The sequence below is a fragment of the Hippoglossus hippoglossus genome, chromosome 6 (assembly GCF_009819705.1).
Source record: "Hippoglossus hippoglossus isolate fHipHip1 chromosome 6, fHipHip1.pri, whole genome shotgun sequence".
In the NCBI taxonomy this organism is placed as follows: Eukaryota; Metazoa; Chordata; class Actinopteri; order Pleuronectiformes; family Pleuronectidae; genus Hippoglossus; species Hippoglossus hippoglossus.
The window spans coordinates 25,706,732-25,731,253 of NC_047156.1; the positions used below are offsets into that span (position 1 = coordinate 25,706,732).

At 40.8% G+C, this 24,522-nt stretch overlaps 1 protein-coding gene across 2 annotated transcripts in view; it reads left to right on the forward strand.

The window, feature by feature from the left end:
• The first annotated feature begins 6,768 nt into the window (after nt 1-6,768).
• The window catches only part of mgat4c (mgat4 family member C), a 112,356-nt gene continuing 94,602 nt past the window's right edge, over nt 6,769-24,522 (forward strand). Inside the window, exon 1 of one of the 2 annotated variants that reach the window (XM_034588632.1) lies at nt 6,769-7,302. The gene's annotated coding sequence lies outside the window, so the exon portion shown is untranslated. Of the gene's footprint in view, nt 7,303-19,670; nt 19,892-24,522 lie in introns of those variants that run through there. The other variant, XM_034588633.1, reaches the window with a different exon arrangement.

The following is a 24,522-nucleotide window of genomic DNA, read 5'->3' on the forward strand; positions in this document are numbered from 1 at the left end:
ACACATAGACAATATTTTTTTTCCAAATCTAAATATGCACTCATGGATACAGTAACACAACTTCCCACACTCACACACAAACACACAAATAATATTGCTACAATATTGGCTCCATATCTGAATCCTTAATGAAAACAGTGTAGTGTACATCTATATATTCTAGACATTACAACAATACTGAATAGTTTCGTATAAATATGCATTTTGTAGACTAGTGGTGATCAAGAGAAAAATAAATGAAATAGTAAATGTTAAAATACTTGTTTTTCGACATGAGCAACCTTTAGCTCCTGTAATTCATTCCCTTGATTCAAACCCTCTCATGAATGTGGAGATTTTGCCTTTGAAACTTAAAGATGTTTTGCCCTCATCACATTCATTTGAATAAAGTCGCCAAACAAATACAGTAAAAATCTTTAAACAATCTAAACATCCCTCCTTGTTTACATCCAGCAGTCAAAACACAGTGGCACGCTCGCAGCGTGACGGCCGCCCATGGGATCTGCCTTGTATTTAATGCATTCACACAAAGTTGTTGCTGATCCTTTTCTGCAGCGTCTTACATAATAAATGTGAAACACAGCAGAGGGAATAACACTAACCCTAACAACAGCACGGAGCAACACTAACCATCAACAACAACGTCACCGTAGATGATATTTTCCTGTTGTTATTCAAAACTTCACTTTCTTATCTCTACTTTGTGTTGCCCTGTTGTGTGGGGATGGTGCCCAATAGTCCACCTCTGTTAACATACACAGTAGACATTTTTAACTTGGGTGACCTCAGGAGAATACTAACCCACCAGCAGAGTTGGAGGCATTCTCTTCCACAGAGCTGTGAGAATGAACCACAGATTCACAAATTCATACCATGTAATCGTTCCCTGCTAAGAAAGCCACGCGACCCAAGGATACTGTTCCAGGTCAGATTTGCACAAAGAAAATTGAGTCAACGCGGGTGTTTGGCTGTTCTGTAGCTGAAGCTGGGACAGCTATTTCTGGACAAGCTCCGATGATTCATCCGTGGCTGTTGGGAGGTGTGACGTGTCAAGATGTGTCATTCCACTAATTGTCACTCTGACTTATCGGGAGCCTTCTGCAGCCCCTGAGCTCTCTTCTGACCTGAGATAATTCAGGCACAAAACTAAGCAGACAGAGCAGGTTTTACACACCTCAGGGAAGAGGAATCTGGTGTGGCTCTCTGGAGGTTTAGTGTACAGCTGGACTGCAACCGCCTCTGGGTTTTTTGTTCTGAACACGGATACCAGTTTCTTCCTGTTTGTCGGATTTTAGATCCTTGGTGGAAAAACATTTGGATTCATTAACAGTGCATAAAACGTACATGGAAGTACATGGAAAGACACTCCACCCGAAGTAATCATCTTGCATGCATAATTTGACCACGAGTAAGTGAAAACACAGAATGAGCTGCTCTGACAAAACTAACATGGGGCTTTGCTTTGTGGTGATTCCTTCAACAAGTCAGTTATTTTCTTTATATGGATTTCATTGAGTTTATTTCCCTATAGAAGCGGTTGGTAACCTTTTTTCGTGGTTTAGTACCATGACCAAATATTGAGCGTGTGTCACAGTAACCTCTCCAGTGCAGGAACTGTTTCTCTCTGGCAAAGCATTTGACGTCAGATGGTACTGATGCAGCAGTTCCTCAAGACAAACCGACACGTTTACTGGTGGTAGCAGCTTTGAAACAACAGCATGGCTCCTTCACAAACTGAATGAGGTTTCAGCTTCTTAGCCTTCAGCTCACTCACCACAAACCCTTGCCCACGTTGCATCGTCTCAGTCAGAATGTGCTCTTATGAAAGCTGCTTATTAGCACCCAAACTTCTTTGATCTTGCAACTCATCCAGTTGAGCTGCGTGTTTCCAGCTGCGATGCTCCTTGAGATTGGCCTATTTCATCACTGCGAGCATGTCCGTGGAAACTGGGCAGACTGAGTTTTCTTTCACAACAACACCAATAATCATTGTTTGTCCATTTCTCTTGGAAAGCACGACATGCATCTATATTTTCTCGAAAGTTGCCATGATGCTTGTCAATGTTGACATGTAACAGCTATTTGTGTGTGTTTCCTGTAGCCTGAACGAGAGCTGACAGGCGTACAGCCAGTCGGGACCACCCTGAAGGACGTGTCAGTCTATGATTTTACGTTGTTTTCTTTGATTGCAGTTAAGAATGAGTTGTTGCAAGGAGAATTTTGGGAATTTGAGAGTTGTTTTTTTGTATTTATGAATTGTCTGGAGGGCAGCACCATATTTCCTAGCGAGCTGTATACTGCCTGTAGGCCAGAGGTTCTCCACCTCTGTACTATGCTAAGTGGCTATGATCAATATTATATATTAACAATGGATCAAAATTGCTTTTTTGTGAAAGTGGTAACATGAGACAGAATTGTCACGCGTTATAATGACTTTCAGCTCATGGATTTGGTTGCACAGGCTAACCTGTTGTAGCACTCTCACTTCTGTCTTCAGCGTTGTTTCCAGTAGGCAGCTGTTTTCAGGTACAAAGCTCTGATAAACCCACTCGACAGCATCTGTCCAGCACCAAACACAGCTGTACCAAGCTAGCAACTGGATGGTGACTATCGTGGAGTTTTTAGCAGCTAGAGAGATCAAACAGAGCGAAAAAGAAACTGAACTGGACTGGACTTACATGTGTCAGGAAATATATGGTTACATATGTCAACCAGCAAACACATCAATGATAACAGCTTCATCAGATGATGATCATGTGTTTCATGTGTTTCATGTGTTTTTACACTGCAACCCAAGTTTCTTACCCTGAGCAGATGACTGAGGACTGAGGATATTTCCCAATATGTTTTTTTATATGTTTTAGTATTGGAATATCAATTTTGCATTTACCTTGAAGGTCATAACAGTGTATAATTTTGTATCTATTTATAGTCATGGTATATTTACATGTTGTATATGTTGTACATAGTAACACCGTTTGATGTTTCATAATATATTAATGCTTTTGTTGGCTTGTTTCAGTTGATCCGTTTTGGGCTCGTCTTTGCCACTGGAACACCTACATTTCATTGTGGGTTCAATCAAGTTAATCTTATCTGTTATCTCCTCTCAAACTGTCATCTACAACTAGCAAATACAGTGATCAGATGAGTATTAAAATAATAAAATATATAGCCTTCGAAAAATAGACTTCCTCAGAGTGTCTCCAAACTGTGCTGAGGAGCAGTTTGAGTGAATGTATCCCGTCCTCCACCAGATGTCTGCTGGGAGTGAGCAGGATCATGAATATATGAATGAACTATCTCCCAAAGACTAAATATTCAGGCCTGCACTGCCATCAAACTGAACTTTCCACAACTTCACCACTTCACCACCACTGGCAGACCTGATGTGATTTCTGAAACTAGAAATAGTGGACAACATTGACCAACTGTGCCTGGCTTGCTTTGTGTTTCCATCTGTACACAAAATAAATGCTCACTTCCAATATGACACACAACTGTTATAATGAAGGTACGTTTGTGCACATTTACAGCTCAGGAGCCTGTTATTCAGGAGGCTGAGAATGAACACACCGTTCCCCATCTGGTATAAGCACCCATCATGATTACACGCAAGGGTGCAGTAGGCTCATATTACCCAGGTTACCCTATTTAATGTTAATTCTGTTGGGTCACACTACACTCTCCTCTCATAATAATATCCAAAGTATTTGGCTAAATTGTATGCTGTGGTATTTGTGATTATGATATGAATATGCATATGCATATAAACAGCTTAGCCCAAATTTGACCTCAACTGAAGCTTGAGCTGGTCTTAGTGTTCTCTCTCTCTCTCTCTCTCTCTCTCTCTCTCTCTCTCTCTCTGTAAATGTGCCCATTGGCGTGAAGTCATTTTCACTAAAAGCTTGACTGAATAGGCCCACCATTGTTACTTAGATTGGTTTAGATTGATTAGGAGCAGACACTGATCATTTTCACTTTATCTTTCTCTCGTGATTAATGTCTCGATTCTCGGTTATTGAGCCTTAATACTTGTGGTTATAAGAATGTTGGGGATGTGGTCTGACTGTATTGAATCAGTCACTCAAATATGATCATTTATTAATGCAATGTGAGCAAACAGCAAATAGTGCGAACAGCAAAATTTACTTAAATTATACATAAAATTATTTGTAGAATTTCAAGCATAACCACCCATTAAAATGATAATAACTAGAATTAGGTAAAATCGCAGTACAATAAAAGAAGGGTGAATTTGGGTAATCTGGAACATTGGGTAATCTAGGACACCAAAGCTTCAGTCTGTTCGTTTCCTGTTTAAACAAAAGAAAAGAATCAAAAGAACTTTGAAGTCATGTGACTGAAATCACATGACCTCATGTAGGTGATGTCACTGAAAGGGGCATGTCAATGTCAATGTCAATCAGAGGCTCCCCCTTGGAATTGCATGACAACATGAATGACACAAGTTTCTGACAAGATCAATGTTAAGGATATAAATCTGTCATAATAAGAAAAAATATCCTAATTGTTATCAAATTATGTTTGTGATGTATTCAAGCAACAAAATATGCACTGAGTTATTTTTTTTCAGCATGCTTTGGGAAATCATGGGCAGGCTTTTAAGTTCTCTAAATTGAGAAATATGGATTAGGGGACTTCCTGAAGTACATAAGAACAATTTAAGAGATGTAGCATATGATCTGCTGGAGTCAGAAAAGAGTTAATGGTAAATACAGTCTGTCCCTGTCTGTTTAAACTGATAACCATCATAAAATCACTTAGCTCTCTAGGACATAGATGATCCAAAAAGCACAGAAGAGTCTGTGGTCTGCAGCAATTGAAACATGTGGAGATGGGGTGATCTATGATAATGGGTCTCTCACCTGCACGATAGATAGATTGACAGATAGCTAGATCATTTTTGGTCTATCCCAAGTGACAGAAAATCTCCTTTTGACAGGGCTCAACAATACACACATAATTCACAATTGACAACACAGTACATATTTAAAGGTTCAGTGTGTAGAATTTAGTGACATTTGAAGTGTCATGTTGCAGCTGAATACCCCTCACCTCACCCTCCCCTTTCAAACATGAAAGAGAACCTGTCGCAGCATTCAGTTGTCATAAAAACTCAAAGGGTGTTTAGTTTGTCCTGTCTGGGTTCCTGTAAAAAACATGGCTGCCTCCGTAGAGAGGACCTGCTACCAATGTAAATATAAAGTATTTAAATATAAAGGGCTCATTCTAGGGTAAAGAAAGTAACAATTCCTACAATTCGATCACACACATCACTAAGATTACTTTATATTAGTTTCTGCAATAGATCCCATTCAACAAATAGAAAACCTAGCTCACATTTAAACCAAATTCCAGAATAGGTTAATAAGAAGGGACTGTTAGAAACAGCAACTGTCATAAACAGGTTAAAGTGCAGTGTAAATTGTTGAGGATGGTTATTGCAGAGGGAATGAAGGATTTCTTGTAGAGGTTTGGCCAGTGGGATTGGTAACGTCTGCAATGATGGCAGTAACTGGAAAGGACTAGGTGGAGGGGCTGAGATGGCTCCTCTTGGATCAGGGTGGCTTCCCTGATCACTGACCGGGTGTACAGTTCAGATAGGGAAGTTTGGAGTGAACCAATTATTGTTCTGGCCTGATTAGTTATACGGGAGAGTTTAGTTCTTTTGTGTTTGGTGGTGAGGGTGTTGTACCAGGATGAGATGTTGAAGGTGAGAATGAATTTAATAAGTGACCGGTAAACCAGAGTAAAAAATGTCCTTGCTGACATGAGTTTCCTCAGCAGGTGGACTATTTGTTCCATGAGTTTGCCCCCATACAATGGCAAATTACCGAATGAATAATCTATTATATCTTTTAAAAATTGTGATATTGAGCTTGACATGCATAAAGCAAGGTGATAAAGGCTTTTAAAACCCTAAAAACAAGTGTCCCAGATTACTAAATGACCTGTGTCAGATTATTTTTTGGCACAAAGAACACTAAAAGCCGCGTCATGTCTCCTCTGAGTATCATATCTCCATTCTTTCTTCAGGTATGGTTAGAGCAAAACAGATAACAGAATAAGTCGCAGAGGTCGATATTGCAAAGAATGTCCCAGATTACCCGGAATCACCCTGTGTTTGATATAAAGAAAGCTGCTGATTCAGCCTAGATGATTGTAATTAAGAAATGTAGAAGCAGAACTTTAATTCTGGGGTCTATTCTATCTACTTAATGTTATGTTAGGTAATTTAATGTATCACAAGGTATCAGATTTGATAACGTTTTATGGGTTGAGTCTGCAAAGTACAACATCTATGTAAAGTAAATAAATAAATGAACAGTAAAGTGTTTATTTGTCTTTAAAAGTGGAATATAAAATATCAGCAACATATTGTCGCACTGAGATTAAACATGTCTAGACGGGGTTTGGTCCAAGGTCTTGATGTTTCCTGTCAATTCTGCCTGTTATCTCCCATTCAGTGGTGCAGAAAAGCTCCCCCAGACATCTATTAGGTCTGCATTGATTTTTGACATTAAAGTTCGGGCAGCTAAACGAATCCCTTTATAGACTTTGTGAGTGATTTCCTTCCAAACTCATAGCATCCTAAAACATCCTCAATACTTATTTGTACCCCAACTAATCACCTCCCAGAAGGGGGCCTGAACAAAAGCGCATCCTTCTTGGACAGGACATTGGTCCCCCCCCAAAAAATCGTATTAGCGCCCCTGGGTTTGGGGGTTACAGCCTCTGAGCCAGCCTCGTCTTCGTGCTGTATTTTAAACAGGATGCACTTCGTCTTGCGATGACAGGTGGAACCAGGGATCTGACCGTCCGTGCCACGCACGCACCGCTGGAGCGCACGAATCCGATCGCACCGCCCTCCTGCCCGCCTGCTGCTGCTGCTGTCGGGAGGAGCGGGGCGGAGGAGAGAGCAGACCGGAGCGCGGCGTCAACCAGTCACGGTACCTCGGGGATGGCAGCGATTTCGACAGCTAGCGATGCCCCGTGAAATCCTCAGTGAGAGCTGAGGAGGAAGGAACAAAGCGGATCGCGAGAGGGGACAACCGCGGGGAGGAGGCGCATCATCCGTCCGCTGCAGAGAATTTCCCAGCGGCGACTGCGTGTGCCCGCCTGTCTGAGCAGTCGTGCGGGATCGCGGAGCGCGTCGGAGCCGGTGTCCGAGTCCGAGACCGACAGGAGGAAAGAGACATAGAGAGAGAGAGAGAGAGAGAGCTACTCCCCCGCTGACACCTGCATGTGGCCCCTGCAGTAGACTGCGCTGATGTGGAGGTGAGTACCACTGTGTGCTGCTGAGGAGTTGATGTGATTGTTGCTGAAGGACGCACATGGTGAGGCCACGTGGTCACAGGGAGAACAGGAGCAGCACGCTTCTTCTTCTTCCTCGGGTGTGTGTGTGTGTGTGTGTTTTTTTATTATCCATCCTGCTCCGCAGTGTGCCACCGAGGTCCTAACTTTGTGCACATCGCAGCCGGCCTCAGTGCACAGACGTCACAGCATGTGGGGCTGCGTGTCTGATAACATCAAAAATGCAATAAGTCACAATCACAGCGCATGAATCCAATCTCTGTTTAGACCAGCCACTGAGGCAGAGTCAGACTGGAGAAGAGTGTCCGGATCTTTAACTACATCTGGAAGCACGTTATAGCTCCAGCGAAGAAATCCAAACAGCTGGAGTCATTGTTTGTCAGAGAGAACCCATGCTTAGTGGATACAAGCCGAATACACACATCTGACTTACGAGAGCTGAATACTGGCAAAACAACTCGCCATATGTTTATACTATGAAGTAATACAGAATTTAATAGTTGATACATTGACGGTATTTCAAATTAATTTGAAAATAGCAGCATTGCTTTCAGTGTACACAATACAGAATGGTTATTTGCTGTTATCTCAGTTGTATATAATTATAAATGAAATAGCTTCAGGTTCAGGACTGGCGTTTGGACCAAACAAGCTACCGGTAATTGAAAATGTCACCTTGGCTGGTCGGATCTTATGAATGTCCTCTTCCCCATTTTTAAAAAACTTTTTATAGACTAAACCATTAAAATGATTCTTCACTGAATACACAGCTGCTAGGTTGACTTATACTGAAAATATGTGTTGCTTTCAAGTTGCATGGCATTTAACAGCATGTGTACAGCAGAAACCCATACCTGTCCTCCTTGGCCTACATCCTCAGTCACTCCGTTCCTCTGAGCATATCGTAGTGCAGCAAAGAAAAGGAGAAACACAGTTTTGAGCTCTTTTCAAGTGGACGCTTAAAAACGTAAACAGCTTCTTCCATCCAAGAGAAAAAACATGAAATTAAAATTCTGACACGAGTTGACTTCACGGACGCTGAACTGTAAACAGTAACGCACCACCGAAGGCATGCATTGTCCTAAGTCGCCGTAGATTGCATCATCTGCCAGGGGGCCGCTCATGTCCTGCGGTGCGAGTGACAGCTCCATGGCTCATGTGAAAGGCCTGTAGCAAAAGGAGCAGCTCATTACAAGTGCAGCAGCTCGGGCCTTCCTCTGGCAGGAGGCTGCTGGCTCATTAGGGGTCCCGAGGGGCGAGTCTCCCACTATGAGCCTCAGCTTGTTACCAGAGCACTCGGTGCAACCGCTGTTAATTGGTATGAATTCATTTTCACTGACAGATTGCAAAGACGCACACGAGTCAGTAAAACGGTGGAGAACTCGGCGCTGTGCGGATATTATTTTTTTTCACTTTACAAATGTATTTTGTATCACGGCGGTGATGCCTTGAGTTAGACACCCTGTTTCCAAAGAAGCAGATTTTATCCCCAGAAAATAGTAGGGAAGCAAGACAGCTCACCAGTGTGATAACAAACAGTGCTGCGTTCTGCTCCTGGCTGCCTCTGCTCCTCATTGTTTGCCTTAAATCTATTTGGAAGCTGGAAATTCCTGACTTCACAATCTGTACATTGCTATACATCACAAAATAGACACCAGCATTCTATCATTCCATGGTCCATTCAGTGGTTTCTGTGTTGTTTTGTCCCTCCTAAATTGGCATAAATACTGAATCTATTTGTAGACTTTCAGTTTAACGTTGATGAGAACACTCCTGACAGAAGAGTGACTTGCGTGCAGAGACAGTTTTTTTCTCTCAGATCGTTGCACGAGTATAAAAAATTGCTGTTAATATACTGAAACTCTTTTCGTGAACCCATCACCAGTGTTGCTTTCAGGGGGAGCTGATCCCTCACTGGCTTCCATCTGCGACACAGCCAACTGTGTTCGTTCCGCACAAGCTGAAAGGTCCCATTACTGGAAATGCATTCTCAGTCGTCAGCTGCAGTGGTCAGGAAGTTTGCCACCTGTTACCAGCTGCTCTTTGTGCCTATGGTGAAAATGTCACCAGGGTCAAAATAAAAAAATAATATTTTCATGTCGTACAGTGTTACATATTTCATGTCGTACAGGATAACAAAGGAGTGGAATTTTGAGATATTTTTTTAAAAACACATGATGGGCAAATGATTGATGAACAATTAACACATGGATGTGAAAATAAAATTTGGAAAATTTATTTTTCACTGTGTTTTTATGGGACAGCATTAAAAGGTAAAACAAATTAAGACCATGTTGGCTTTATCTTACTCCCGTCACCATGTCTATACTATCTTCAACACATGTTTGTGATGAAACAGTAATTTGCTCACATTCACATATCCCTGCATCAGAAAGGTGGTAAAATACAGACCACCTCAGACAGGAGTGGACATTGGCACTTGAGCAGAATCTCATCTACTCTGTCCATGTGCAGTATTTTTTGCTCAGCCCGGACATGATTGTTTGTGCTGTGCTGTGCAGCTGAGTCTGAGTTTGAAAGCAGAAGGGCTGCACACTTTATTTCCCTGCTACAAAATGACTCGACTGCTAAATGAAATGACTCATGCTTTCCCTTTCATTCACACTGTACAAGTAATTTAAATAAGTCATTTTTCTTTAAAGGAAGAGGAAGCTTCTATTGACCCTTGCGTGCTTAGGCGGAACGTAAACCCACAAAAAACCTCTAATCCTTTATACTTTTTGAATGGAATCACATGCAGGCTTATTTCTGTTGCAGTTAAAGCAGAAACGAGATGAGACTGTCTATCTGAGGAAAAACATTCATGCTTCTAATTTCTTCAGAAATCGTATTTATCGCTCAACTTAATTTTTGAGGTTTATAACTTCATATGAAGACCCAGTTTGAACCTAATAAAATGGAAACTGTTTAACAGGTTAAATTGAAAATATATTCTAAGTACAATATTATTTTTAGCTGTTTATCGAAAAAATAGAATATAGACTCAAATTGATTTAAATGACATAACTAGAGCAGTTCGGAGTTAGCAAATAGATCCAAAGAGCAACAAACACTGCAGATGCAGTCCAGGTCATTCAATGCGAGTTCCAATGGTGGATTCAGTAGACCTTTCCATATCGGCTGCCGCCAGCTTGGTTCGCTACCCTCCTCCATCAGTCATCAAAGTAGACCCACCCCATTGTAGATAAGTGGTTGGATTGGTTCGGCCTGTCTCTGGCAGGGAGTGAGAGTTGGGAGGGATTCATATGTGAGAGGTAATAACCATGATCTCACTGATTGTTCTTTTCCAGGCCAGATATTACTTGCAGTGTAGAGATGCTCTGAACCTAAAGCTCTCGAGAGACACTGATGATTAAATCATCAACTCTTCAGGTAGTCTGGGCAGACTGCTGGGGAAGCTTAAGACTAATGCTACAAATATCTGTCGCTCTGCCCTGTTGACCGTACTCCCACCCCCCCCCCCCCCCCCCCCCCCCCCCCCCCCCCCCCCCCCCCCCCGTGTCTTGCCATGTTTATTATCCGAGGTGACTCAGGTCACGAATGCCTCGGCAGCCGGAATGTATTGGGTGGCCACTGACACTGCTGTGACACTGAGGATGTGAGGCGTAAGCGTCAGGGAACGAAGGCTGCTTCAGTGATAGTGGATCTGAGCTCGGGTCCATGTTCAGCCGCCGTGAAGACGAATCTTAATGCCAGCGCTGACTGAACCGCCACTTACTGACTTCCTGCCTGGCTGAATGGGTGAAAGAATGAACCGTACTTACACCATGCTTAGCACCGATGCCAAGATTAGCAGAGGAAGGAGCTGAAACACTCCAGGCATAAATCCAGACTGTATATTCACACAGTCAGATGCATTGATGTTGCCGTCAAGTGCTTAGCTGGTTCAGTGAGCAGCGTGATGCAAAGCTTGAATACCATGTTTATTAAGCGAGGAGAGAGGAGGGGTCTGGGTATAATATTCAGCACCGTATGCTCCACATTGGGGTTTCTCCTACTTCAGGAAGACAGAATCACCCAGCATCTTATAACTGAGTTTACTTTGAATGGAAGCATCTGTTATTGAGTTATTCCTGAATTTATTTCATTTAACTCAATTGATCCTGAGAAATCAACAGAGACTCATCATTTATTCATAATTCAGTTATTTAATAGATTGATCTATTTTCTTCCAATTTCAGCTCCATTTTCACTTAATTAAACGATCTACTATTTAAGGTGCATCACTATAAATAAGATGTAAATTTGTTCCGATTCCAATAGCAGCCAAGCTATACTCATTCTGTTCTAATGGAGAGCAAGATTCTTACTTAGAAAAGTTCTTGTTGTTTGTTACCTCCACCAAGGAGGTTATGTTTTTGTCTACATTTGTCCGTCTGTCTGTTTTTTATCAGGACTTTGCAAAAACTACAGGATGATTTACAGTGAAACTTGGTGGAAGGATGTGGTATGAGTCATGTTACATTTCATTTTGATGCACATCCGCATCAAGGGGTGGATCTACTTTTTCACTTTCTTTATAACTTTTGAAAGAGTTCGGAAACACACTCATTGATTTATCAGAAGAATTCATGGATGTTGACGAAAAAAGTCTGATACAAGTAGGGGACTGATATTTATGAATGTTTGCAATTTGGCGCAGATCCGAGTTGATCAACGTTATAAAATCAAATTATAAAGCTATTACTTACAATTTTAAATACTGTTAAACGTACGTTCCAAATAATTATTAAATCATTTTAATGCACATTTAAATGTATACATCACCAAAGGCCAATGCTATAAAATATAATACAGGGTTACGTTAAAATGCAAGATGATCCCTCACATCCACAGAGACGTTGGGCCAACAGCCTGAAATGTAAATACCTGCACGTATCATGTTTATTATCTTTTATCACCTAATTTAATATAGTGTTTCATTGGCACTGTAATTTAGTTCTTACATTCCTATGGTTCTGTAGTGCTTTTGCAGTAATCCAGCACAATAAGTTAATCATCTCATTCCATTTACACGTCCATATCTTAGCACTGGGTTGTAGTTTCCGTGCCGCCATGAATAATATGAAGTTAATTGAGCAGAGCCCGGGATCAAACCTGGATACAATGTCAGTATAAGAAGACATTTCTCTCAAGCATTAAAAACTGTTACTTCACCAATGGTTTTTGATTTTAATCAAATTCTTCCCTTCTTCTGTGAAGAGATATAACATTTAAGAACATTGGTTTGTTTTACTGAATGAAGAACAGTGTTTGTTCACCTGTAAAAATGTGTTTATATATCTTACAGTAATGTGTAATACCAATCCTCAGGCAATGCACTTTATTGATTGGCTATAGTATTTATAATTTTCCCACAGAACCCAACCCCCACAGATGTATCAAGCTGTGCATATGTACACTTCAGGTTACCTCAATTAAGCCAGACCTGTGACCGCAATGACATGGCTGAGATCACTGTAGCAGATACTGCTGCGTTGTAATATTCTATGTCAATATTTATGCATTCGAAATAATATATTTATATTTTGTAATGACATATCTATTGATTGGCAAGAATAGATGTAGAAAAAGGGGGAGGGGGGGGTCACCCATCTTTATTTACAGTCATTGTTTGTAAGATTGGAGCCATTTTGCCCATTAAAACACGGCTCCATCGGCAGAAACAGCTATCTGCATCTGTTTCTGTGTACTAAAAGATTACAGTTACGCAGCAGGTCGGCACACGTCGGCCAGTGCACATCTTTGTTATTATTTGTTAAAAAGGAAGGTCAAATAAAACTTCAGTAACACGGCTCCACAAACTTTCTTAAGTTTGACTTCCTGTTTCCTGATCATGTGACTTCTGGACTCTTCTCCAGACTGATGGACAGATGAGAGAAAACAGCAGTTAGCTGTTAGCTAGGTGAGTAGATAATGAGTGAATTTTCATTTTTGGATGAACTATCCCCTGAAGAAGATTATCATTCTATGTTCAGTCGACTGTCATGTCAGGTTAAACCTTAGAGTGCTTTTACCCTGGCTGTTTGTATTACCTTTGTGACTTTCAGTTGGTAAATCTGTCGTTGGAGGATTTTATGAATGCCAGAAATTGTTGTTTTTCTAAGATTTTAAATACTTGAAGAAACGTATATTCAAACACATGAATAAATAAAGCCAGCACACTATGATACACATCCAAACTGTACATGCAACGTTTTGATCCAAAGTGGTCCCACTTAAGCTGAACATTTCTAGAAGAATCATCCGATTTGTGGATTGAAATTATGTATGCTAACAAATAAAAAAAACTGTCTATATTACGCAAACAAAATATATAGTTCTCCAGTTTTGAGTTTTAAAGTATCTTAGCTGAAGCACGTTGTGGAAGTAATGTCTAACAAAAGGCTTGACCTCTCGTGCACCACAGGGTATAAAGACAATTTAATATGTTTGTGACCTGGGGAAGAATCCATCCATCCATCCATCCATTAGCCGTAGCACTTGCCCTTTGAGGGTCGCGGGGGGTCTGGAGCCAATCCCAGCTGACGTTGAGTGAAGTCACCAGTCCATGACAGGGCCGACGCATAGAGACAAACCATTCATGCTCACATTCACACCTGTGCAGAATTTAGATTCACCACATAACCTAACCTGTATGTCGTTTGACTTTGACCGAGGAATAACCCAGAGTTCCTGTCTGACAGAAAGATGGCAGATTCAAACCAGGAACCTTCTTGCTCCGAGGCAACAGTGCTCACCTCTCTACCACCATGTCACCCAAATAAGTCAGGCAGTAATGGTAGTGGGCAATGCACAGTAATGACCAATTTAGTAGTTTTTGCTTTTGGACAGTTGGTCAGAGAATACACAGAACAATATCACATTGTACTATTTATACTGTTAAATATACCAGAATGTTACCTTCCACTACTCAATGAAACTTGATACAGTGAGGAACAGGTGGGGTCATTTTGCGAGCATATAAATAATTCTTTCGCCGCAGTAAATAGAGGAAAATAGGAAGCTGTTGTGTCACAGCACTGAACCAAAAAAGGGGTTGCAATAAAAACACTCAGCTTTGCAAACTGCTCTTCATTACAGGGAAGAAGTTGCCTATACAGCAGCAGCGTTAAGTCTCCTCGTGTTTTGAAGTGGAATGATCTTAAACTCACTGAAGTGTGCTCTGCCTGCTTCATCTTCTGTGTCTGTGGCCATTTTCCCTCAGCGTCACCCCCTCTGATGCTCATTTAGCATAATGTGACTTTCTGCCCATTAGTATCAAAGAAGGGGCTGCACTCGTACCATTTACTGTCAAGTTTCCCATCCACAAAAACAAACGTCTGTTCTAATGGTTTTATCATTTTGTATGGATTACATTCATTAATCAATTATGTAACACTGCTGTGTCGTTCGGCGATGTTATAGCACAGCATGCACTGCTAGAACTAAAGGGCCAGTGCGCTCATAGTTAATATACATTTTTTCTAGGGGTTTCTACAAATGTAGATAGTTTGTGTGTATGCGTGTGTATGTGTGTGTGTGTGTGTTGAAGTTTTTACATACCCATTGAAATTTCTTGATCCAACACAATGGAGTCAATGGTGATGGTTAATTTGAAAATTTTTGTGGCACAGAAATACTCCCTTTAACAGTAGCTGACTTTTCAAAATGTCATTTTTAAAGTTAGTTTGCACTTTCGAAGAACAAGTGAAATTCCTTTGATGTCAGTTGTGTTGGTGTGGAGACAGAAGTTTTACAGAACACCAAAAACACTCTCCTGATACCAAACCTGTATCTTGCACAGTGGACGATCCAGGGCCATGATTTCAGTGGCACTAAAAACTGTGTGGCTGACTGATATCATGCATGTTACTACTTATTTTAAATTCATTATTTAGTATTTTATTTCATTTGTTTAAATCTGAATTATGACTGATCCACTTCATATGCTCCATAAACTGATTGAAGGCTGAAGCTGTGCCATGTTTATAGCAGTCACATTATAAGTTGATTCATTGATGAATTAATTGACAAAAAATGTGAACATCCAATTTGATGTGCAGGCAATTGAGTCTTTTATTCAAGTAATACATATGTATTTCATATCAATAGGTGCATGTCAATGTAAACTGAACATATTTGAACTTTGGACTGAAGGTCAAAACAACAAATATCCAGACATCACATTAGAAATGAATGCTCGGCAATAAAACAACATCACTAATTAAGGTAATATAATTTTGATTAAAGTCCAAAATATATTGATATAATGCCTATGCATAAAGCACAGTGAGGAAGAATAACGCTATAATAATAATTGATCTACCTATCAAGTGTTTGCCATTCTCTGCCAATAAAGAAGAGATTAAAACCAAAATCTTCACCCCTTAAAATAGGCTAGTCTAAAAATGTGCCATATATCATGATAATTATCTTTCCCAACTGACATGAAACATTTTTTTTGATATAATGACCATATCGCCCAGCCCGTTTTGGGAATTACACATTACACTACATATCCTTTAGCTGACGCTGTTATCCAAAGCGACTTCCAATAGGTGCATTCAACCATGAGGGGATAAACCCAGAACAGCAAGAATCATGTTAGTACATTAGATAAAAAAAAAGCCAAACTATAAAAGTGCCATCATCTTCTTCTGCATCTGCTAAGGTGTAGTCGGAAGAGATGCGTTTGTGGCATTTACAGACTATTACAGCTTTACAGACTATTACGACAGACTAACGATTAATGGTTCTCTCAGTCTGAGTCGTCGTTATTGTACTTTTTGTCAAACCTGGGAACTTATATATGCGAGGAGGGCTGAGCCATTATATAAAGCGCAACACCGAGTTGTAAGGGTCGCCTTGTTGTCTTTAATTAGGTATGTAGAGCAGATAATGGGAGCTAATGGATTGCTAGACAGCAGCACCAAAGTGCCAAAGAATCAAAGGAAGACAGTGGATTCCCTTATGAAATATGCATCAATGACATTGAAATAGAGACTAAAGGCAAGCCATGCTTGTTTGGAGAATGGGGTGGAGGGCTGGTTGAAAAAGGTTGCATAACCATGCCATATTGAGATCCCTTTTTTTCCCATTCACACCAGCTGTTGATGAAGGCATGGAGCAGCTTTGATCAGCGAGAGGAGCTGTGCTGAGGTTGACATTACAGATGAGGACCTGAAGGCGACTGAGGCTGCCTGCCTGACGGATTTATTTATTTATTTATTATAACAAAGGAGTTTCATTTTCTCAAGCCGCTGCTCAGAAACTAAAGAAAAGTCAACACTTTACACATATATCTTTGCTTTGTCTTTGAAATGTTGCTTCACAAGATCAGATGTAACAGTGGAGATTGTCCAGAATAGGTTGGAGTTATAGGGTGGCTCATTCTCCTCATAATCTCATACACAAATCCCTCTAGAATATGCAGGTGGTAAATGTAGAGCAGCAGAGATTTCATGAAAAGAAGGTCTGTGATTGTTCCTCTGAAGGCGTCGCCAAGCAGCAGAATATGAGGCCGTCTGTGCTGATATCTTGTCTTCCACAGTCCCATGGTGACAGGCTCTCATCCAGCTCCTTAAAATTACCTCACTGAAAACTTAGATCGACAAAAGGACAAATTCCAAAAGTCAGCATTTGTTCAAGGCACCTTGGGACAGTAATTCAAATGATGCACCTGCGACGGAAGCTGCTCATTGTCGTCAGCGATTTATCACAGGGATTTCAGGCGACACAGGTGCTCAGACAATACGTACAGGTGCTGATTCTCTGGCTGTCGGGAGCCTGGTCTCAAAAAACATCTGAGAGTACTTAAAGTACGGAATCATTTTGTGACTGTCTGAAAAGTTTATACATGAATAGTAACTAACTATTGTGACCAACATCTCCAAATTATCTATTATTATCCATACGGAGAAAAATGATTTTCAAGCTGGTGACATTTTCTGAGCTGTTTTAGAATGGTTAAATGGTTTAGTTTTAATAGTTTTATGCTTTTAAGCTTTCAACTCTCAGATGATGAACAATGACATTTTAGTAATTTATTCAAAAGTTCAAGGTTTACCTAAAGTGATACTGTTAGAGTGTGTGACAGTGGCCGCCCAGCTGTGGTTCTGGAAGTAAATTTCCCATTAATTTTCTCCATTGACGTTTCAGAAAATCGTTAGAAACACAGTTTTAAGCCTGGAACCAGGTCAACCAGCTACGAGATGAATCGTGACCATAAAACATTTGATGTGGATGAAAATAATACAGGAAGATTTAACAAAAGATAATGGTTGTGACTGTGTACATAATTATTTTAAGAGTAAAGGAACTACACATGCCATAAACCATTGAGAACCATCCCTTTCCAATGACTTCCAGCACTTCTTGAATTTGAACGCGTTTGTTAAAATATTGTTGCAATATATTGTAGTTTGTATCTCGTATGTATACATATAGTGTTTTACATAATGTATAATATATATGGTAACAGCGAGCTCCACCAGAGATGTTGCTACTACACCTGAGGATTGTGGGTAGTGTAGTACTTCTATTTGACATTGGAAATAAAACATGCTTTCTTGGAATGCAGTTGATTTCATACAGACTTGTGGCCTCTACAGGAGCCAATAACATTGTTCCTCAATATCTTAGCTTGTAAGTCTACATTGGGTTGTTGCAATAATATGGCTGATAATCAAAATCTCTAATCGGAAAAATGGAATTGAAATTTTCCTTCAGAACAACGCTGTTGAACTCTATGCATGCCTGTTACTTTTAATATTCATAGCCACTTGCATTTTCTATACTTGGACTTAAGAGTATGCACAGCAGTGTTGTGGATATTAGTCATAATATATATGCACAAAAGTGTAAAAATATAGTTATTTCCAATACACTGACCAAACACCTGTTCATAATTCTCATGTGAAGTGTTTGCTAAAATAGAGCTGAATTCATAATGTGTGTTGCTCCCTGAGAGGACGTTAGATTTGATCCCTTCACAGTTTTGTTTTGTCTCATCTATTATACATAGTGCTGTGTGTCTGTGGCGAGGCCCATGCTCTCTGTTTTTGACTGCTGGGTCGATGTGGAGGAAAAGACTGTGGTACTGGCTGGAGCGCAGTATGTGGGGATTTGTACCTCCCTCTGTGACAAGCCTCCTACAGAAGTAAATCAACTCATTACTCTCTGTCTGTCTGAGTTAGCTCAAAGAACTGGACCCTGCGTCACTACTCAGCGAGGTTTCAAAGTCAGTGACGGATTTGAAAAAGAATAAAACAGGTACCAACTCGTTCTCAGCTGCTCTGCCTCAGGATGTAAAACTTGATGATACCAAAGATTACTGTTGGCACTTACTGTTGCTTGTATCATCCAGGAGCTGGCTGTAAAACCCACCAATGCATGGCAGAGTTACATGGCAGCATAGGAGAGGTCTTTACTCATGTTATATGGTTACACGTGAAGGAACTAATTATAATGAAGCAGTAAAGTGTCTCCACTGCTGTAACTGCAGCAAGAAAAGGTGAATATTCAAGGGTTGGAAGGTTGTTTTAAAGATCCAGACTTAGACATTTAAAGCCTCACTGGGCTCGTTCTCAAGCCAAAACAGAAGCATTACTTTTATTAAAGTATTTTCATGGTGATAGATCACCTTGGTACGAGAGCTTTTGGCCGGATCTCTGCTCTATTTAACTTGCTTACTCGTCTCTTTTGAAGACAAAAATATGACCTCCCCATTTATGCCAGTCACAGGCCACGTGCGTCGACCAGAGACCTGTTGACACTGTCGCATTTCCTCAGTCCCCCGGTGAGATCAATGAATGTCAGACCCCCCCCCCCTCCACACACACACACACACACACACATCAGCATCTCCAAGAGAATCTAATTCTGCTGCTTCCTGAGGTCTAGCTCTTCAGGTACACATCTGTCGTCGCCTCTTTAATTGAGCTCATAAATTATGGAGGCTTGTGCTGCTCCGACCCTAAAATGTAATTAGTTTACAACAGTACACACACTTTTTGAGCCGCAGTTGAGGAAAGAGGGTGGGGGGGGGGGTGTATACGTTGTTCCTTTAAGATAGGGAAACCGGAAAGTGGATGAAAGGACCAATGAGAAACCAGCATTTGCAGAGACTGTTAGTGGCAAGGAGAAATGTGCTTGGGGGGGGATAGGGGGGGTAGGGGGGGTAGGATTTGTGGGGGGCAGGTGTGTGTGTATGTGTGTGTGTGTGTGTGTGGGGGGGGGGGTGCTCTTGAGAGAGTATAGGCGAACAAACGAGAGAGTGAAAAGGAGGGGGAAGAGAGAGAGAGAGGAAAAAGAACATCCATGCGCAGGAGTGGGATCACAGAAAAAGAAACGGCTCGTTGCTGGGCTGTACTCACTCACTCACTCACTCACTCACTCACTCACTGCCTTTACAGTGACCATTTATCTCCAGTTTACTGAGAGACAAGAGGCATGGAGATCACTTAGACTGGTGGCGTTCGCAGAGCTCCCGCACAACACACACACAGTAACAGGGACTGAGCGCAGAGATGTGTTTAAATGCTTTGGGCAGGTGAGTGTGCTGGGTTTTAATTTTTTTTTTTTCATGAAGGTGCTGCTTCTGTGATCGGTGACGCTTCCCTCCTCCACTTGGATTCCTGCTCTCTGCACGCTGCTCCTATGTGTGTTTATTTTCCAAGCCGATGTCTTAGTGGAGTAATATCTGACTCCTCTATGGCAGCCTCCATCTCTCATGCTGCTTCTCTCCTCCCTTTCAAATCAAACCCCACCACCACCACCACTCCGTCCCTATCGAGCACTGTCCTCTGTTTTTTCTCTTCCATCTTTCTCCTGCCACTGACAGTGGGACATGTTACCATGTCTGATCCAGAAGAAATAACTCATCGCAGACACACAGTGCTCTCCCTCCTGCAGCAGTGTACCTGCTGAGCCGGGTGCGCAATGTTTACCTCTTTGATGATACAACTTCTTAACCCTCTCACCAGTTGCTGCTGCTCCGTTCATCACATCAATTAATGTGTCTCATAATTATTACGACATGTAGCCCTTTCGAAGATGTCAGGAGGCATACATACAAAACTGTGTCATTGTGTCATGTTTGTGTTTCCATTTCAGCTCTGTCTTCCTTACGCGAACTCCTGCTGGCTTATTTCAAACAGTGAGAACTTCATTTCACTTTTCAGGAAAAAGCTTTCCCCCCGCGCTCAGAGCAGAGGTTACCAAACAGGTAAACCTCAGCTGTCCTGTTTGAGTGCTTTAGCGATTGCGATGAATCGCCTGCCCGGCTCACTTGGCTCTATTTCATACCATTGTCTGCTCGCTGTGATTAACTGGTCTGCGCTTGTGGCTCGGGTGATTTCTGCTTTGTGTTGAGAGCTCGCCTGCAGCCGGCGGACGGGGCTGTGCGTGAGGGGCCGGCTGCCAGGATTGGAGGGTCAGCTGATCGGCTCTGAGGTGCGGGAGATTTATGGCCCCCCAGAACAAAGCTGTGTCTGCTGAGGGACCATAAACCATAAATCAGGGAAAAGTGGGTCAGATTGGGTCAGTGCTCATCTGCTCACTGCAGATCCTTCTCTCTCTTTTGCTAAAGGTTGTTTTTTTTCTCGCCGCACCTGACTATCTCACCATAAGTGACGTTTTCCACTCATTGCACCTGTACAAGTCAACCTGTTGTTTATAGTTAGGGTGAACAGTAACCTGTTGTTTATAGTTAGGGTTAGGGTTAACAATAACCTGTTGTTTATAGTTAGGGTTATCAGTATCCTGTTGTTTATAGTTAGGGTTAGGGTTAACAATAACCTGTTGTTTATAGTTAGGGTTATCAGTATCCTGTTGTTTATAGTTAGGGTTAGGGTTAACAATAACCTGTTGTTTATAGTTAGGGTTAACAGTAACCTGTTGTTTATAGTTAGGGTTAGGGTTAACAATAACCTGTTGTTTATAGTTAGGGTTATCAGTAACCTGTTGTTTATAGTTAGGGTTATCAGTAACCTGTTGTTTATAGTTAGGGTTATCAGTAACCTGTTGTTTATAGTTAGGGTTAACAATAACCTGTTGTTTATAGTTAGGGTTATCAGTAACCTGTTGTTTATAGTTAGGGTTATCAGTAACCTGTTGTTTATAGTTAGGGTTAACAATAACCTGTTGTTTATAGTTAGGGTTATCAGTAACCTGTTGTTTATAGTTAGGGTTAACAATAACCTGTTGTTTATAGTTAGGGTTATCAGTAACCTGTTGTTTATAGTTAGGGTTATCAGTAACCTGTTGTTTATAGTTAGGGTTAGGGTTAACAATAACCTGTTGTTTATAGTTAGGGTTATCAGTAACCTGTTGTTTATACTTAGGGTTAGGGTTAACAATAACCTGTTGTTTATAGTTAGGGTTATCAGTAACCTGTTGTTTATAGTTAGGGTTAGGGTTAACAATAACCTGTTGTTTATAGTTAGGGTTATCAGTATCCTGTTGTTTATAGTTAGGGTTATCAGTATCCTGTTGTTTATAGTTAGGGTTAACAATAACCTGTTGTTTATAGCTAGGGTTAGGGTTAACAATAACCTGTTGTTTATAGTTAGGGTTAACAATAACCTGTTGTTTATAGCTAGGGTTAGGGTTAACAATAACCTGTTGTTTATAGCTAGGGTTAGGGTTAACAATAACCTGTTGTTTATAGTTAGGGTTAACAGTAACCTGTTGTTTATAGTTAGGGTTAACAATAACCTGTTGTTTATAGCTAGGGTTAGGGTTAACAATAACCTGTTGTTTATAGTTAGGGTTAACAGTAACCTGTTGTTTATAGTTAGGGTTAACAATAACCTGTTGTTCATAGTTAGGGTTAACAGTAACCTGTTGTTTATAGCTAGGGTTAGGGTTAACAATAACCTGTTGTTTATAGTTAGGGTTAACAATAACCTGTTGTTCATAGTTAAGGTTAACAGTAACCTGTTGTTCATAGTTAGGGTGAACAGTAACCTGTTGTTCATAGTTAGGGTGAACAGTAACCTGTTGTTCATAGTTAGGGTGAACATTAACCTAATTTTTAATTTTTATTAAAAACCTGCATATACCAGCTAATTAATAAAGGAATAAGTGAATCCCCCCTAATCCTTTCATTATCTCCAGCCATGTTCACCCCATTGGCCTTTTGTCTCTGTTCATCTTAATCATCCTAATCATATCCTGTTTGTCTTTTCAAGAGGCTGATGAGAGTAAAATGGCCCGTTGTCATTCTGGCAGCAACTTGTTACAGATTGTACACGAGGCATTCCACTCTGTTCCATCTTCTTCCAGTCTGTTTGATTCTGATCGCTGCTTTGACTACTTTTGTGATTTGTCTTCCTAAGGGCAGTCGAAGCCAATGTGAAAAATTGATTTTCTGCAGAAGGATTAGCAGTGGGGTTATAGCTATAGGCGTGCAATATATTACAATGATTCATCTGGCATCTGCTCACCAAAGTAGGCTAAACAAATCCTTTATTAGCTGCAATATGAGAGTGATATTTAACAGAACCATGCACAGGCATACAGCAGACTGTAATCTTTACTGTCAAGGCAGTGGGCGACGGGTATGGGAATTGCAATGAATAAGTTGAAGCTGTGTTTTCGAAGTTCAGACAGCTTGAGTAGGGAGATAAATAATCTCTGCCAGGAAGGATGGATCTTAATTTATTTGTGTCTCTATTGTTGCACAAAGAGGCACCGTGCACTGCTGCTGGAAATCAAACAAATGCAAATGCCGGCTGTGGAATGGAAATGACTGTGAAACATCACAAGTCTCTCAGTATGGCTGCCATAACAGCAGAGATTTGTACTTGTGTTTACAACAACACTGATAATATTTTCTACTATTTTAGGGGAACAGGAATGAAGCCATAGTGTGAGGCATGCTGCGTTAATGTTTTTCCCTTTATCATGCTAATACCTGACAGGTTTACAGTTTGTTAGCAATGTGTGGAACTCGTATGCATGTATACGTGTTGTCAGCAGAATAGTATTAAAGAAGAATCCATGAGAAAAGACCCTTTTAAACTAGTTTTAATCAAACGTTTCCCCAACATCTTCACATCATTTGCTTTTTTTATTATGGAAAGTGAGAATTGCTGCAGCTTGAAAAGGTAGAAATGACCTTTACAGAGCTGAATGTTAATTTATACATGTGTGAAAATAGCTGATATGTTTCCAAAGTGCTTTGTCTGCTGTTTGTGGCTTTTCATACATTTAGGTTGCATGTTGTTCTCAGTCATTGTGCTTAGGTTGCTGTGATGCTTATATCATGCGACAATGGGTTAGTAAAACAAGTCTCCAGGGTCAGCTTTCAGTCCTGTGTTTGGTTTATTACTGCAGCACAGTCTTATTGTTACATTAGTTTGGACGTGGCTCAGGACTTTATTGGAAAACTGTTGTTTAGCCCATTTAAACAATTCCCAAAGCAATTTAGTGGCATTATTATATAGTAATATACAGCATAAAGCTGCAGTGATTTTATCACCATAATATGAATGAGGAGTAAATGCGGAAAAACATAATGTTATAACATATGCACTTGGAAATCAAACATTTTTAATATGTGCCCTTTGAAAAAGCCCATTTGGCTCAATGTCTTGAGACCTGATGTTGGATTTGTATGAAAGAAGGAAAAACAAAAGACTTGTGAAGGTTATTTCACACACAGTTTCTTTCTTGACAGGACAGCTGATGTCATTTTAATGTATTTTTCAGACACACATAATGATCACCAGCACAGCTTGGATAATATATAATTAAAGCCCCTCTTTAATTGATTCCTCTGGATTGTAGACGACTTCCTGAATTGTGCAGAGCGCTGCTCTGTACCTTCGTTTGTCTCCGGAGATTCCGCTGTGCTTTGAAGCGACATGTTTCATTGTGCTTTGAATTCAGCATCAGGCGCGCATCTGTTCTATGGGTTTAACTCGGCGACATCATCGAGCATGATAATTTCTCCCCAGACAGCCTTGAACGAGCCATAATGTCATATGCAGCGAATTGATGGGTTTTATGCTTAGTGGGAAATAAATCAATGTGCCACGCAGAGTAAGATTTTGAAATTACAGCACAGAGCGGGGCTGCCAGAAGTCACTTATCTTAGAGGATGTTAGATATTTTTGGACACATTACAGCCATGCATTCCTAAAAAGGGCATTACTGTACATTCTTGATGAGAGGCTG